Raw genomic sequence first — 17,878 nt, 5'->3', positions numbered from 1 at the left:
GGAAAGACCCGTCTTGCTATCTCAAAGCAAGCATGTACTAACTGGTTGACCCCCTAGGAGTTACTTAACCTTCACAGTTCTCATTTCAGTTAGAGGTAATATAACTTATTTCAGTGTGTTGTTTGGAGGACTGAAGCCATATACGTATACCTGTTGCATAGTGTTCAATATATGGAGCTATTCATTCTATCCCAAGCAGATCAGTCATCTGTTTGCACAATAACGCTGATTTTAAAATCGCCTTCAGGTATAGCTTTTAAAAATAAACATTTATTTAGTTCCAAAATCTATGATCAGTGGCTTTGGCCAGATCTTCCAGTCGCAGCTCAGCTCATTCACATGTCTGGGACTGACTGAATACTCTAGCGTAATCCTGGATGAGGCAATTGAGTGACCTGGCTCCATTTCACATGTCTCCCATCCTTCACTGGGCTGGTTTGGGAATGTTCACTTGGCAGTGGCAGAGATGTAAACCAGAAAGCCAAAACACACAAGAGCTCTTCATATGCAGGTTCAAGACCAGTATATACTCATTTCTGCTGTGTTTTATTGGTCAAAGCAAATCATGAGGCCAGATCAAATTCAAATAGCAAGCAAACAAATTCTACCTTCTTGGTGACAGAATCTCCAAAGTCACAGAGAAAAGAGGGTACGTACAGGGAAGGCTGACGAATTGGGTCTATCATTTCAATCTGCCACACAAAACAATCTCCCAAGTGTCCCAACAAGATAAACTTTGCTCTCACATCTCATAAATTCTGAACTGAGGCAGAATATCTATGATCCAATTTCTCCTGATAACAAAAACAGAGAGGGAGAGCATCCCAATGACCCAACTGCTATATGATGTGAGTGCTGCTGCTCATTATGAAGTCTAGCGAGGTCAAGAGGTGAGAGAAAAGCTAAGAAGTTGGCTCATTTGTGAGGAGATGCTCATGGTGCGTCTGGTTCCACCCCCATATATACTACCCCGGTCCTCTGTGTTCTCCCCCCTATCCTGCTACATGGGCTCAGTTCCAAAAAGCAGGCAGACTACTTCTCTGCATGGGAGAGGTAAGACTCTAGCCTCAGACAGAAGTATCTTAACAAGCTTCTTTTATTTTACCATCTATGGGCTGAACCACCTTGTATTCAGATTCTGAAAAACAAAACAGAAACAGATTGTAGCAAATCAAGAAGACCTGCCTTCGTATGGATACCTACTGAATAGTCTGATCAGTTCATAGAAACAAATGTTATTCCTTTCTCCATCCTAGTAGGCTATTTCTAGGACAAGACACCATCACCGCCATGCCTGAGTCTTTGTTAATTTAGATGCAGAGGGCCCCCGATCCAAGTTGGGTAAGAACCATTCCTTTAGAATTCAGAATTTAAGAGATACACTTCCTTCTGGTGCCAAGCCTTAGAACTGTTTGGGAATTAGAACTGCCCATTATGAAGATCATTTGGATTAATGAAGTGGAGAGAAAAGGACCACAGAAAAAGAAAAGAATAAAGCACAGAACAGGAAAAAAGAATAAACGGCTTTCAAAGCCCTGGTTTGGATAAATTTTCATAGGGATACATGATTATTTCACCTGTATAATATTCATTCTTCTTTATTTGGATACTAATACTTTAAATTTCCATTGGAAAACCACCTACCCAAGCGCTCAGTCTAGGTCATTTCCATAAGAGCTGACTACATCCTAATTCCAAGGGAGGACATGTCACTCAAGTTTGGCCAAATACGGCATCATATTCCTGTAGCCATAATGATAATTTCGGGAATGGAAACATGGCTTAAAACCAGTTAATCCCAAGATTTAAACAGATGAGCTAGAAGAAAGAAGCACGCCGTCTCTTCCACTTGACTTACAGCAGTATGGATGTGAGCCAGGAACAGCTGCCCACCACCTGACCAGCAGAAGGAGAGCACCTGCCTCAAACTGGAGCCAGCACTTCTGTTGGCCGGGGGGCTGAGAGAAGAGGGCCAAGGCCTGGCAACATTACACGACCAGAGTTTCTTGAACCAGCTCTGACTGAAGCAAGATCTTTGTGGAATTCTTAGTTGCAAGCCAATAGATTCTTTCTGTGTCAGCAAATGTGAATTTGAGCTTTCCCTTTCTTACAACCTAAGGTAGCGATGGCGAACCTTTTAGAGCCTTCAATGATACAAACAGCCTGCTGCGGCATACCTGCCTTAGGTTCGCCACCACTGCCCTAAGGTCATAACTATGACTCCTCTGAAGCCAAGAAACATTCCTGTCCATAAGCAATCCATATAAACTTCTCCTAAGTCCTTCTTTTAACTCTGTCACAGTTCGGTAGTTTCTCTTACAAACAATCAAGAGTCAGGCTACCATAACTTGCCACAATAGCCCACAATGCATTTCCCAGATGTAGTATGTACTTTTATTTTTGCTTTTACCCTCTTTTTCTCTTTACTCAGCCCAAGCTTACTCTACAGGGCCAATGTCTCCCCTACTCCTCATTTTTACTTTCTCAGATAATTTCGTCACTGTTTTTTTAAAAAAAGAGTCATAATTCAGGTTCCTTCTACTTCTTAACATAGGGTGGAAAGTGAGGGCACGCGAGCACTCCAATATTACTCTGCAGCAGGTAGTTGTATATTCAGCGTGCTGTGGCATAACATACATTCCTAAAAAATCATGACACCATCCAGAATCACGAAAAAAAACTACAGGTTTTAAAGGGAAATGAAATTAGGGACACTATACTCAAAATCATCGGTGACACATTTTCATTAAAAAGTCAGGAATCTAATAAAAACAGGAGCAGCTTTATACATGTTGACTGGTTTTAAAATACCTAAATATGTCAATAAGTGTAGCACTTTATCTTGAAATCCTGAAGCTGACTTAAAGAGTTGCCACTTATGAATTATTTAGTGTAAGGTAATAAGGGTTGAACAGAAAGTTGTAACATTTGGTGTGGATGAGCTTCTAACTTATATAGTTGGTGATATTCGATGTGTGTTCTTAAGTGTATTTTATGTCTTCCTACGTGGCTTGGTTCAACTGAGTACAATTTTCTGCATTCCCCTATTGTTTGTCACTGATGAAATTGCACACAAGCAAGTGTGAAATCTGCATTAGGCCCAAATTGTTTCTTAATATATCAATCTCACTGGAACAAATTCACATTTTCAGAACAAGTATTATAATGGAGCTCTCTCATATGTGCCTAATCTTGCCCTTATGACACAGGAATTATTTTTCCCATTTTAGAAGTGAAGACATTGAGGCTCAGAGAACCAGTGAGTGGTAGAGCTCACCTCTGTCGCACTCCAGGCTGACACGCAGTGCACACTGGCATGCTCCACCTGGTCCCCGTGCATAAACACCTCACCTCTGGCTGTCTCCTTACCAAGTCTCAGGAATTTCGCAAGGTTATGTACCGAAATAAAGAAGTTGTCAGAGTAGCTAGTGAATGCACTGTACTGCCCAATCCACCTGTAAAGTGACTCCATCTGTAAAAGAGAGGAGTGTCGTTTGCTCCTCACTCACACCATGTATAAGGTGCAATGGCTGAACATACTGCTGACAAGGCAATGGAGCTCACCCAGCTCCCAAAGCATGAATAACTAAGGGCTCTTCATCCAATCCTCTCCATTTGACAGAGGAGGAAACTGGGGGCCAGAAAGAATAGGAGACTCATCAAGGTCACACAGGAAAGCAGTGGCAGATGAGGGATTAAAATCTGGGACCGTGGATCCTTAGCAGAGTCATTTCCAGATAAGTCTGGAGAAAGATCCATTGTAACTGTAGGCCCCAGTGGAACCTGCTTTAGCCTTTTTTCTCAAACTAGCCCCTCACCATTGACACAACAGAGCTACAGGGATGGCCAGCCTTCCTATGGGAATGTGCGCAGCCTTCTAAGCACACACAATTTTGCAAAGTCATTTGGCTGCACATAAACCTACGGCTCATTATTCTGACACTGAGTGATAGATAGCCCTGTGCTTATGAGGCATGATAATCAATCACTCAGCCAATATTTACAGTGAGCTCCCCTATCAGTGACTCCCTCCCTTTTCTCCAATGAAAGTATCTTTTGGGTTTCGTTGCATCCCTCTCCTATAAATGTCTTTATAGAATTTACCTACCCAGAAAACTGCATTTGTTAAGGAGTAATTAATTCTTTTCCACCATATTTTATTCATCAAAGCCCTAAAAAGCTGCCAATCTGTACCTCTGGTCCACAAGAGATAACTACACTTCACTGTGACACTGTACGATGTTGTTGTAATTCTAGCCAAGAGCAGAAAACCATGATTTTCAACTTCCTTATATACTCCAGGTCTCAGGTTGGGTTCCCTGTAAACAGGATTAGAAGTGAAGTTTGGATACCAATAGTTTGAGAAGTGATCTCAGAAAGGGAAGTGGGGAAATTATACAGGGAAGGGAAGGGAAGGGAAGCAAACCAATATAGCATTCATTGGCAGGTCACCACAGTGAAGAATGAGGGCTCAGTCCCATGGGGGCGCTCCTGGAAGATGCTATAGAATGTAGATCAGAATGGTTTTGCTCAAAAGATGAGGAGGCTGAATTAGGGCTATTCCAAGAAGTCCCGAGTCACTAATACTTCTAGGCTACCTCACCTGCAGGACAGCATGCCAGACAAAGGCTTAAAACAGGATGTGTGGGAGGCCATGCAGTGGGATGCCATCCATGGATCTGGACATAAAAGGCCCAAGGGAATAAGGGCAGGGCACCAATAAGGCTGCACTTGGTTATGGGTAATACTCAGATGTTAAAAGTCATCCAAAAATACTAAAACCACTAATAACCAATGACACTGATGAAAGGCACAATGCTAAACCACTTGCTGTGAATTATCTTATTGAGTCTTTACAGCAGCTTCATGAGGTAGGTCGTATAATTATCCCTCATTTATAGATGAGGAAACTTGATTCTTTGGAGAGCTTAAATAAGTCTCCTAGGGCAGCAGACAGGAAGCAGCAGAGCTGAGATTGAAACTACCTCTCTTTGATGCCAATGCCTCTGTCTTTCTGCTACCTTGTGAAGGCATAAATCACAAAAGCAATGAGACAGAAGGTCTACCTACTTCTGGAGGGCACAAAGTCTGAAAGAGAGATGAGTGCCTAGCCAGGAAGGTTCTCTCTAGGGAAGGTCTATGTAGAAGACCTCTATGATATTTGCATCTATTCCTCCATTCTTCAGTAAAAGCACTTGTACTTTCCTTTTGGAAAGGATCCCTCCTCCACTCACAGCCTCTAGTTTTGGAGGACTGACATCATCACTGTCTCCACAACATGAGCAAGGCCTGACAAATCCAAGATTCCCACCATCATCCCTAGACACAGTGACTGGTTCATAGAAGGTCACATGACCTCAACTCTTCCAGTGGTGACCTATGACATAACTGTTCTGCAGAAAGAAACTCTCTTTCCATGGGGGATGCTGGGCTGAGACATAAACTACTGAGGGCTCCCACTGCCACACCTGGAGAGCTGCCTGAGAATGAAGCCATGTAGATGGAGGTAAAAAGAACTGAGGGATAAATTTCCTTAAAAAAAAAACTTTCTTGAGGCATGATTTACATTTACAAAGATGCACCTTGTGATGCATACAATTTCATAAATTTTGATACATCCAGTCAAATCTAGAAAGATAACTGAGAGACAGAACATGTCATCACCTGGGAAATGGCTTTCATACCTACTTGCAATCACTTACCCTGACTCCAGCCCAAGGCAACCAGCAGTCTAACTTCTGTCAGTATAGTTTTACCACTGTAGAATTATATTGTATATACTCTTAGTGCCTGGATTCTATTGCTCAATACTTCTGAGATTCAATCATATCTTTATACATTAGTATTTTTATTGCTGAGAATTATGCCATTGTGTGATGGGCATTTGGACTGTTCCCAGCTTCAGGCTATTATTAATAAAGTTTCTATGAATATTAGTGCAGAATATTTATGTGGATATAATTTTCAATTCCCTTGGGAAAACACATAACAACAGGATTGCTGGATTGTGTGTTAAGTATGTATGAATTTTAATAAAAAGTAGACTTTTAACAACCTCTTTTGAGCACCTGTATCCAGCTGGCTTCCTGGCATCTGACAATGAATAGTGCAGCTCAAGATTAAGGAGAGAAGTGTTAGAGGAATTTCTAAATATTTTGCTGTTCAACAGATGGGATATACCCACCAAAGACTCAGATAGGGGAAGGACAAACTCTGCAGGTCTTTGTCAGACCACAGAACTCCAGGTGGTTACAGTGCCTAAAAGGTAAAGTCAATGACTTTCAACCTCAGCCCCTAAAACACTGATGATAATAGGGAAGTGGGGTACTGCTTTCCCCTTCCTTAACAATAGTCCCCAAACCTCACATTCTTCTCCAGTAAAATGCAAATAATACTCATTATCACAGCTAATGAAAGTTTTCCATTATGTGAAGTGTTTTATAAGCACTATACAATCATCTTCCAAAAATCATTAAAGATTCCCACTGTTACAGCTACAGAGAGAGAAATTAAGGCTTAACTGGATTAAGAATTGACCACATTGAACACAACATGGTATAAATACTGTGAAAAACTGTATGGAGGGCTAGGGATTTGGCTCAGTGGTTCTGCCGCCCGCCTCGCAAGCGCAAGGACCCAAGTTCAATCCCCGGTACCAAAAAAAAAATAGAGTATTTGTTTTATGTAAATGTATTTTATACCTAAAAGGTACCAATAAACTTAATGGGGGAAAAGAAAACTGTATGGAAAACTTTAAAAACAGAGCTAGCACATGATGCAGTGTTCCTACTTCTGGGTATATATCCTAAAGAATTGAAATCAGGATTTCAAAAAGATATATACACTCCTCTCTCTATTTGTTGCAGCATTACTGTGACTAGCAAAGATATGGAAACAACCAAAACACCCATCAACAGATGGATGAATAAAAACTGTGGTACATCCATACAACGGAACATTATTCAGCTTTAAAGAAGAAGGAAATTCTGACATGTGCTAAAACATGAATAAGACTTGATATTAAGTGAAATAAGCCAGTGACGAAAGGACAAATTTCATATGATTTCATTTCATTAATAAACTCATAGAAACAAAGTTGAGGGGAAGTTGCCAGGGGAGGGAGGAGGAGGAATGGAAGTTGCTAATCAAGAAACATAGTCTTCTTTTCTCCTGAGAAACTTCGCCCCTGGGGTGCGGAGCGCCACGGCGCAGCCAGGGAGGGAGGCAGGCGAGGCGTCGGGCGGCAGGCGGCGGGCGGCAGGCGGCGGGAGGCAGCAGCCGGTGCGGTCCCCGCGGCTCTCGGAGGAGCCCCGTGCCCGCCGCGCCATGGCCCGAAGACCCCGGCACAGCATACACAGTAGTGACGAGGATGAAGACATTGAGATGTGTGACCATGACTATGATGGGCTACTTCCCAAGTCTGGAAAACGTCACTTGGGGAAAACTAGGTGGACCAGGGAAGAGGATGAAAAACTAAAGAAGCTGGTGGAACAGAATGGAACAGATGACTGGAAAGTTATTGCCAATTATCTCCCGAACCGGACAGATGTGCAGTGCCAACATTGATGGCAGAAAGTTCTAAACCCTGAGCTCATCAAGGGTCCTTGGACCAAAGAAGAAGATCAGAGAGTGATAGAGCTTGTACAGAAATACGGTCCGAAACGTTGCTCTGTTATTGCCAAGCATGTAAAAGGGAGAATTGGACAACAATGTAGGGAGAGGTGGCATAACCACTTGAATCCAGAAGTTGAGAAAACCTCCTGGACAGAAGAGGAAGACAGAATTATTTACCAGGCACACAAGAGACTGGGGAACAGATGGGCAGAAATCGCAAAGCTACTGCCTGGACGAACTGATAATGCTATCAAGAACCACTGGAATTCCACGACGCATCGGAAGGTGGAACAGGAAGGTCATCTTCAGGAGCCTCCCAAAGCCAGCCAGCCAGCAACGGCCACAAGTTTCCAGAAGAACAATCATTTGATGGGTTTTGCTCATGCCCCACCGTCTTCTCAACTCCCTCCAACTGGGCAGCCCTCGGTTAACAATGACTATTCCTATTACCACATTTCTGAAGCACAAAACGTCTCCAGCCACGTTCCATATCCTGTAGCATTACATGTAAATATAGTCAATGTCCCTCAGCCAGCTGCGGCAGCCATTCAGAGACACTGATGAAGACCCTGAAAGAGAAAAGCAAATAAAGGAACGAGAGTTGCTCGTAACGTCCACTGAGAATGAGCTGAAAGGACAGCAGGCACTACCAACACAGAACCACACATGCAGCTACCCCAGGTGGCACAGCACCTCCACTGCCGACCACAGCAGGCTTCATGGAGACAGTGCACCTGTTTCTGATCTGGGAGAGCACCACTCCACTCCATCTCTGCCGGTGGATCCCGGCTCCCTACCTGAAGAAAGTGCCTCGGCCGTGAGGTGCATGATCGTCCACCAGGGCACCATTCTGGATAATGTTAAGAACCTCTTAGAATTTGTAGAAACACTCCAGTTTACAGATTCTTTCCTAAACACTTCCAGTAACCATGAAAACTTAGACTTGGAAGTGCCTTCTTTAACTTCTACCCCTCTCAGTGGTCACAAATTGACTGTTACAACACCATTCCATAGAGAGCAGACTGTGAAAACTCAAAAGGGAAATACCATTTTTAGAACTCCAGCTATCAAAAGGTCAATCCTAGAAAGTTCTCCGAGAACTCCTACACCATTCAAATACGCACTTGCAGCTCAAGAAATTAAATATGGTCCCTGAGGATGCTACCTCAAACACCCTCTCATCTAGTAGAAGGCCTACGGGATGTGATCAAACAGGAATCTGATGAATCTGGAATCGTTGCTGAATTTCAAGAGAATGGACCACCCTTACTAAAGAAAATGAAACAAGAGGTGGAATCTCCAACTGATAAAGCGGGAAACTTCTTCTGCTCATACCACTGGGAAGGGGAGAGTCTGAACACTCAGCTGTTCACACAGCCATCGCAGGTAGCGGATGCCCCCAATATTCTTACAAGCTCTGTTTTGATGATACCAGTATCAGAAGATGAAGACAATGTTCTGAAAGTATTTGCAGTACCCAAAAACAGGTCCCTGGTGAGTCCCTTGCAACCTTGTAGTGGAACCTGGGAACCTGCATCCTGTGGGAAGACAGAGGACCAGATGACGGCTTCTGCTCAGACTCATAAATATGTGAACACATTCTCAGCTCGGACTCTGGTCAAGTGAGACATTTCCAGAAAAGCATTATGGTTTTCAGAACACTTCAAGATGACTTGGGATATATCATTCCTCGACATGACTTTCCATGATTGGGAGAAGAACCTATTTTTGTTGTGGTACAACAGTTAAGAGCAGCACCAAGTGCATTTAGTTGGATGAAATCTTTTGGATTTCACTCAACTAAAAAGGATTTTTTAAAAATAAATAGCAGTCTTGCCTAAATTATTAGGTAATGAATTTTATAACCAGTTAATATCTTGAAGCAGATTTTTTTAAATATAAAATGATTTATTTGTATTTTAGAGGGGCCAACAGATCAGTATTTTTTCCTGTGTTGAGTTTTTTAAAATTTTACACAAAAAGGTACTCCAGTATTCTACTTTCCTCAATCAGTAAACATATGTGCAGATTTTTAAAAATCAGTAAAAGCATTACTATAAATGTTGACTAAACACCATGGAACAATTAATGGAGATTGTAAATGCTCATTTATGGTTAATAACATTGGGGGTACATTTATTGTACTCAACCATTTTATGAGTTTTTTGTTAGCTTGCTTTAAAAATTATTACTGTATGAAATAGTTTTATAAAAAATTATATTTTTATTCAGTAATTTAATTTTGTAAATGCCAAATAAAAACTGTCTTGCTGCTATGGTCTTAGCCTGTAGACATGCTGCTAGTATCAGGGGCAGTAGACCTTGAATGGAAAGAGAAGAAACTTGGGTGTTAGGTAATTGACTATGCACTAGTATCTCAGACTTTTTTATTTTTTAAAAATAGACGTATTTTTCCTTTTGTAATACATTGGAAAAGTTGTTTGGGAGATTTTGCATTTTGTTGTTATGTGTTTTTGTTTTTTGGTTCTTTTTTGTTGTTGTTGGTTTATAAAGCATGCATTCCACTTCTTTTTTTGGGGGGGGAGATCTATGTTGTTGATGTTCTATGTTTTGTTCAAATTCAGCCTGATTGTTCTTTAATTCAGGGGTTCTGAGTTTGATCAGCATCCCCATGGTTTTCAAGTCTATGATATCAGAACTGCCTCATGGGTCCGGTGTTTACAGCTGAGGGGAAAAAAGAGTCAAGCCCTGTGTTTGCCTCTGGGAGAAAACAAAGACTGAGGTCAATAGTGAGTTTCTGCCTTAAGAACATTTGGCGCAAGATGGCCAGCACTGAACCTTTGACGACAGTGTACTTACTGCCTTGTAGCAAAATAAAGCTGTGCCCTTATTTGACTTAAAAAAAAAACAAAAAACATAGTCTTAATTATGCAAGAGGAGTAAGCTCTGGAGATGTGCTATATAGCATTGTCTCCATGCAGTTGATACTGAATTGCACCCTTAAAAATTTGTTCATTCTTGGTCTTCCATGTAGACATAGAGGTGGGAGAATATGTACGTTAAAATATATAAAGCATTCCTTACTGGAAGTTGACTCAGTATAAGGAAAAACTCCTCAGAATAACATGTTATTCTTCCATGAAGTAATTGTCCCCAGGTATTAAAATGAATAGTTGATGTCATTTGGATCATAAGCAGGTACTATATTTGGCTAATGAGATGTTCTGAACCTTTAAGAGTAAAAAAAAATCTGTATTATCAAAGATTTGTAGAGTAATGCTATTTATAATTTCATATTCGCTTTTCATAGACATTTCCTCTGTAGAATGGTCTTCACCTCTGTATTTCAGGGCTATGTTATATTCCATCCCCAAAATATATTCTCTCAATGTTGGGGCAGGCCATCTATTAACCACAATTTGGAAATTAAGAATAGAAATATGAAGACATGAAAAAAATTAAGAGGGTAGATTTCATGATAAGTTCTTATCACGATTTTTAAAATTTAAAATAGAAAGAAGAGCTGGCCCACAGTTAGAAAGAAGGGGGTCATGGTGCGACCTACATCCACCTGATGGCTACACAGGCACTCAGCCACTCTGTTCTCCTGATGAGCAAGCAAGTATCGAGCACCTATTAGGCATAAGGTTCTGTCACTGGTTCTCACCCTGCCTGCATATTAGAATCCTCTGGAGACTTTGAAGAATTTCAAAGCTCAAGCCACACTCCTAAGCAATGTAGTCAGAATCTTCAGAAACGGGATAAAAGCATCACTATTTTCTAAAGCTTCTCACAGGTTCCAGTGTCCTTTAGCTTTAATGGTCCTCAAACAGCCACATTTGAGGACCACTGGTCCAGGGCAGGGCTTTTCCAACTGGAGCAGGCATCAGAATTACTTGTTAAAAAAAACTTCCAACCCCATGCCCAGAGCCTCTGAGTCAGTAAGTCTGGCCTGCATCCTGAGAATTTATATTTCTAATGCGTTTCCTGGTGATACTGATACTACAGGTCTGGGACCAAATTTTGAAAATCAATGGCATAGGAATAGACAAAATAGGATAATTAGTCTTTTCATGCTGATTATAATACAGTGTCACAAACACTATGACAAATGAAGAGAAAGAAGATATGAAATATGCCTAAAGATCCAGAGAAAACTTTGAGTGGAGGTGATGACAGGCTGAGTTTAAGGAATTCCCTTTAGGGACTAGGGACGTAGCTCAGTGGCAGAGCTCTTGCCTAGCATGCATAAGAGCGTGGGTTCAATCCCCAGTACCACAAAAAAAAAAAAATCCTCATTAAATATGTGTGTCATTGCCAAAGTAGATAACTATAAGTACAAATACAAATAAGAGCTGACAGTGAGGTACCAGGGCAGAGCCTGGATCACAGTAGATACTCAATAAAAGCCCTTCTAAAACAAGCCACACAGGACCTCGTCTCCCACCCAGACATCCCTTCCCCAGATGTGCCCCTTGCATTAGCAGCGGCATCTCCACATCTGTATTTGACAGAAGGTACCTGGGCCCGAGATCCCAGCTCCGTAGCCACTGCTTCCGGCAAGGAGTCATGGATGCTACCCGCTTATAGGGAAGTTACATGGGCATCTGCAGATTCCCTCAACATGGGACCTGGAGAGTTCACCATGGAGCAGGCTTTGTTCAGGGCACTTTACCATGCTCTGTAAAAATGGATATTATCACTACCTAGTTTATAGGTGAGGAAATTGAATGCAGAGAGGCAAAATAACTCACTTGTGACCGCATGGCCCTCAGTAACAAGGATGAGCTATGAACCCAGGTCTGCCACCTCCCAGCCTGGGAAACCCAGCCTGGCTTGCACTAATCCCAACACTGGTGGGAATAGAGAACCCAAATCCTTGATTATTTATCTGGTTCCTCTACAATGCCAAGTGACCGAGGATGCCAGAAGGGTGTTGCCTCTGAACCAGCCAAAGTCAGCCACTGCACCACTCACTCAAGAAGCTCTGGGCCAGCTTGGCTGTCCAGCACCGGGGTTCCAGCTGCCAAAGGCAGTCAGGTGAATGCCAAGCTTGGAGGTGGCCCAGAAAGAGCAACAACAGCTTCTCTGTTGAAAAATTGGTGTTCTGGGTGTGGCCTCTCCCTGCAGCTACTAGAAGAGGGAGGGTGTGCAAACGTCCTTGAATCTTAGAAAGAAACACAGGTTTGTGTAAACAAGGAGGCCAACTCCAGAGTCAAAATTCTCCTTTGAGAAGGGAATGTGGGAAGTTTGGGGTTTCCCTAAGTCCCAGGTGATCCTTTGTTAGATGAAGGATTAGATGAGACAGACCCCTAAGGCAAAAACAATTCCAGGTTGAACCCATTAACTAGTGCAAAAGTCAGCAGAGTCCATGCCCTTGGAGCGCTGCATAAATGTACACCTTGTCCCTGGTGTTTACGAGTGGAGGAGCTTTCAGACTATTACTTAGCTGCTCCACACCTCAGTTTCTCTTATTTAAAATGGAGATAATATGGCATTTACCTCACAAAATTATTGTGAGGATTTGAAATAATTCTAGGAAAGTGCTTAGTAACATTGTCTGGCACACACTTGGCACTCGGTATCAGCCAACTATTGTTGTTGATGGTGGTGATGACATTATTATTTTCAAAGAAATAGAACTTGTAATAGGACAGATCTAAATGGGAATCCCAGTTATCCAAGAGTGGTGAGACTTTCAGCAAATTACTTGAAATTTTTGAGTTTCAATTTCTTTGTCTGCAAAACGGGGGCAGTGATTCCACACGGGAGGCTGAGATCACAATAATGAGATCATGTGAGGGAATATACTTGGACAGAAGCACAGACCCCATATTCGCAGGAGGGCAAAGGTTCCCCGATACACAGAGACACGATCAAAGCTCCTACTCCTCTCAAAATTTACTTTTAAAGTCCTAATGCTATGGAAATCTCACAAGGTCAAAATTATCCTTCTTGGGGAATGTGTTTTGAAATGTCCCTAAAATATGCCTTAAAGGGCCACAACAACATAACCCTGATTTTCCAAGATACTCTTGATTTCATGCCTCCTCGTTCTTTTCCCCCAAGTCTTCTCCTTTAACATATGAATAATACTTCTGTTAAATTTTTCGTATGAAAATAGCCATGGTTGAGAAAAATAAATAATGAATAAAATGAAAGTGCTCTGAGTTTGTGAAAGCGCTTAGCCAGCTTTGTTGAGTAATAAAACTCTACACTCTTACTGAATCCTCTTTTCAGAGGCTCAAATCTTCTGTCCTCACCGCCACATTCACAGTTGACCACTATGAATGTGCCTGTGAGCTGGGCTTTCCCACTCACCCTCTTCTCCACTGCAGAGAGGATTTAAACAGCTCTGGAAATCCACAGTGTCGAGAAAGACTAGGGATGATGATCACTTTCCAGCTGAAAGCACCAAGAGTGTTGAAGCCATCTGAGTCTGAGAAGCAAACGAAATGAATTTGTCTTTCTGAAATTGGCACCAGACTTCAAAGGCGTTGATGAATCAGCAGCTCCAGGAACCTTCGATCTCCAGGAGAGGACCTGTGTATCTACACAGAAGGTACCAGCCCTCCAGCTCCCAGCCACTCATGTGTCTGGCCCACCTCCTGGGGCAATTTTAAACTGGCAATGACATTGCAGCCCCTACAGGATCGATCCCAGAAGCTCAGAAGACTTGATTCAAAACTAAAGGTAAAAAAATTGTCTCCTCTCAAAGGCGGGTAGTACAGAGGCTGAGGGAGCATAGAACAGGGTTGGCTTTGAATTCAAGCACCTCTCATCAGTTGGACAAATTATTTGATGTGTTTGAACTTTGACCTTCTCCCTTATGAAACTGGAGCACTAATTTTCAAGGCTGTCACAAGAATTAAGAAAGACTGTGCATGCACATAAAGGGGGGATCAGGAAACTTTCTGAAAGGGTCAGACAGTAAATATTTGAGGCTTTGCAGGGCCATATTGGCTCCATCCCAACACACCCGTTACTGCAACACAAAAGAAACCGTGGACAATACATAAATGGACAGACATGCCCATGTTCCAATTGAACTTTATTTAAAAAAAAAAAAAAAAAAGGCAGCAGGTGAGATTTGGCCTGTGTGCTAAGAGTGCAAGTCCTGAATAAAACCTGAAAGCCCTACAGCTACATGTAGAGGACAATCATGGACTGGTGGCTCTGACACTGGCTGCTATGGCAGCAGTAGAGAAGATCCACTGGCCAGGCTTGTGCTGAGTGCTCCTTCATGTCCAGTCCTCCCCTGGACACTGGGGGTAGAAGTTCCAGGCACACAGGTGAGGTCCCGCCTCACAGGCACTGTCAGCACACACTAAGGAAGTAAATAATGAGTGAAAGGAACACAGTGGTGGAAAAAGAGCCAAGGGATGTCTCTGAAGTCCTGTGAGGTCGTAATATTGTAAACAAAAGGACAAAGTGCCACTGAGGGGCCTGATTGTTTTTTTTCTCGCTCTCTCTTTTTGTCTCTCCCTTCCCCCTCTCTCTGTAATAGCCTAGATCCTGCATTCCATCTGTGATTCAGAGGCACTATAACAGAGTGACAACGTCACATCTCAGATTGGTGCAAAGAGCAGAGCTCAAGAGCAGAGAGGCTCTTGGAAAAGCTCCTGTTGGCGCACATCCGCTTTCCAGAGTCAGGGGTAAGAAGCAAGGGTGATTTTCAAAGCTCTGCTATTGGAGCTATCACCAACTTAAGCTGGAATGAAAGAGAGTGACTCGGGTTAATTAAGGACATTATCACTTGCCCTATTTAATTACCTCCTAGCATCCATTCCCAAACTGCTATCAGATGTTAACAAGTGTGCCCAGAAAATGGGGAATGGATGGTGAAGTGACTTTAGGAAAGGCCCTTTCTTCAAGATACACAATTCACGTTAACATATTAAAGACTACACTGAGTCCGGAAGCCAAGAATCCCATTTAAATCTGTTACCTAGGAAGATGACTCTGGAGGCAGCAGGCTTGGGTTTTAATCCCACCTGACATCAACTGAGTTATCCAATCCTTTAACTTCTCTGTGCCTCAGTTTTCTCAGCTGTGAAATGGGATAATAGAAGCCCCTACTTCACTCAGTGGTAATGAGGGTCAAGTGCAATGATGTACACCGACCTCCTAGCATGGTTCCTACAGGCAATAAGGACTTTAAAAGCATCAATTACTTCCTCACCTTATTTGGGCACATTACTATCTATATCCAGCACACTTGAGCAAAGCAGCAGCCAAAGAGGGAATGTGAAAGTGGTATCTCGTGGCCTGAAAAAGGCCATTAAAGACAGCGTATTTTCACTGGATATTTGATGAATGGATGTTTAGCACCTAGTAAGTGCTAAAGGCAAGGAGTGAACAAACAGGATGCAATCGTGTAGGCCACACAACTCAGGATCAAGTGGGTTTCCATTGAGTCCGCAGCCCATGAGTCACTTCCCAAAGCCACGGCCCTGTTTTCCACACAGATAAAAGCTCAGCTTCCTCCCCAGGCCCTGAACACCACTGAGGGTATGCATCTTGTTGGCCAAAGCAGGCCCCAGGCGCCAGGCGAAGAAACAAAGGGCTGCCTGCTTCCTGGTCTCTCCATTGCTCCAGAGGAAGCTGGGGGAACTGTCCCTAGCAGAGGACAAACAGCCTGCAGGGGACTTGTCTCTGGTCAAAGCTGCAGTCTTCAGAGCTCATTAGCAGCAGGGACTGGAAGCCAGCCAACCCGGGTCCCAGTGCTGCTCACAGGCCCACTGTGTGGTATGGCCAGAAAGCTGCCTCTGATCCCAGCATGGAGTGTGGCGGAGTCCCCGCCTCCTCGGCCTCTTGACTGCTTAATCAATAACAGCTTCAGAGAGGGAGACAATAAGAAAGGCAGGGCCCCTCTCCCTGTCTCCCTGCACACCCTCCCTCTGGGAGGCTGAAAATAGCCTAATTAGATTGTCCCCCCTGCCTGGGTACCATGGAGATGGTGAGCAGAGGCTGTCGCTGCACTCACACGCCCTTCTGAAAGTTGTCTCTCCTCCCCGTCTGGCTGTCACTGATGGCAACACAGGGTACGGCACTGCGGGGCCGGGGAGGGAGGCTCAGCTGTCACCAGGCAGCGATGCTGGGTAAGTGGCATGAGTGTCCAGGAGGATGCTTAGAACGGCACTGAGCAAGGTCTGCCTCGGACCCTTTCAGATGCTGAGGCTGAGGACAGCGCTTATCCCTAGCTCACTCTGTGACCTGATGCTTCCATCCGAAAGCATTTAGTGAGCACTTCTGTACCATCCGCAGAGGGCTGAGGGTTAGACAGAAGGAAGCCAAAAGCTCCTCATCATTTATTGACAAGGAAAAGAGGGTATAGCCCTGTCCAGCCGTCGGGCCCCTTCTCTCCACATTTTCCCTGCCACTTAGCAGACCCACCTACTCCTTGATTGGACAAGTTGGTCCCTACCTCAGGGCCACTGCACTTGCCATTTCCTCTTCCTGGAACACTTTTCCCCAGACTTTCTCCACGGCTGACCCATCTTCATCTTTGGACCTCTCCTCTCCTCTCAGAGGTACTTCCTCAGAGAGCGCCACCCTGAATGTCAAAAGAAGGCCCATCGTTTCATCCCAATATCAATTTGTGTAATATCATTTCTTTTCTCCTTAGAAATGATCCTTGACTAAAATCATCTTTCGTGTGTGTTTACTGCCTGCCCAACTGCACAAAAATGTAAGTTACAACAGAAGAGGTCCTTTTTCTCTAGTTCACTGCCACCCATACTAGATGCTCAATAAAAATGTTCTGCAAAGAAATTGGCAAGAGTATCCGAGAGGGGAGATTTCACTCAAGCAGAGAGTCGACAAGTGTATTTATCAACTTTGCGTTTTTCAAAAGCTGGATACTCGATGTATAGAGAGTCTAATTCCAATCCTCTATGATTTAACAATTTTGAAGGTTAAGGAGTAAAAGATTCAGACTCAAAAAATGCCTATCAGGTTGATTCTGGTTTTCTGTCTATATGTCTATATGATTACACGTAGCTGAGATCTCAGCTAAAATTCTATCATTTTAAGGACTCGGTGTAGTTCAGGAACCATATTTGACCCTAGACCTTCACACTAAGCTACATCCCCAGTGCTTTTGTTTTTCTTATTTTGGACCAGGATCTCGCTAAATTGCTAAGTTACTCGAGCTGGGCTCAAATTTACAATCTGCACCTCTCAGAGTGCCGGGATTACAACTGTCACCACTTCTGGTGCAAAGTGCTTTATAAAATTAATTTACTGCCAATATTTAGAATTTGAGCCGGGGATTTAGCTCAGTGGTTTTGCCACCTGCTCT

The 17,878-nt window shown here is 43.1% G+C and overlaps 1 protein-coding gene and 1 pseudogene across 3 annotated transcripts in view; one reads left to right on the top strand and one right to left on the bottom strand.

Moving 5' to 3' along the window:
- The window catches only part of Shisa9 (shisa family member 9), a 290,605-nt gene that overhangs the window by 178,921 nt on the left and 93,806 nt on the right, over nt 1–17,878 (bottom strand). The window lies entirely within an intron of this gene.
- LOC106010349 (transcriptional activator Myb pseudogene) lies at nt 7,260–9,341 on the top strand (annotated as a pseudogene).

The sequence above is a fragment of the Heterocephalus glaber genome, unplaced genomic scaffold, assembly GCF_053883595.1.
Source record: "Heterocephalus glaber isolate CG9 unplaced genomic scaffold, H.glaber_assembly_v1.0 deba00000943, whole genome shotgun sequence".
In the NCBI taxonomy this organism is placed as follows: Eukaryota; Metazoa; Chordata; class Mammalia; order Rodentia; family Bathyergidae; genus Heterocephalus; species Heterocephalus glaber.
Note: the sequence above shows the minus strand (reverse complement) of the source record. Positions and strands in the feature narration are given on the sequence as shown.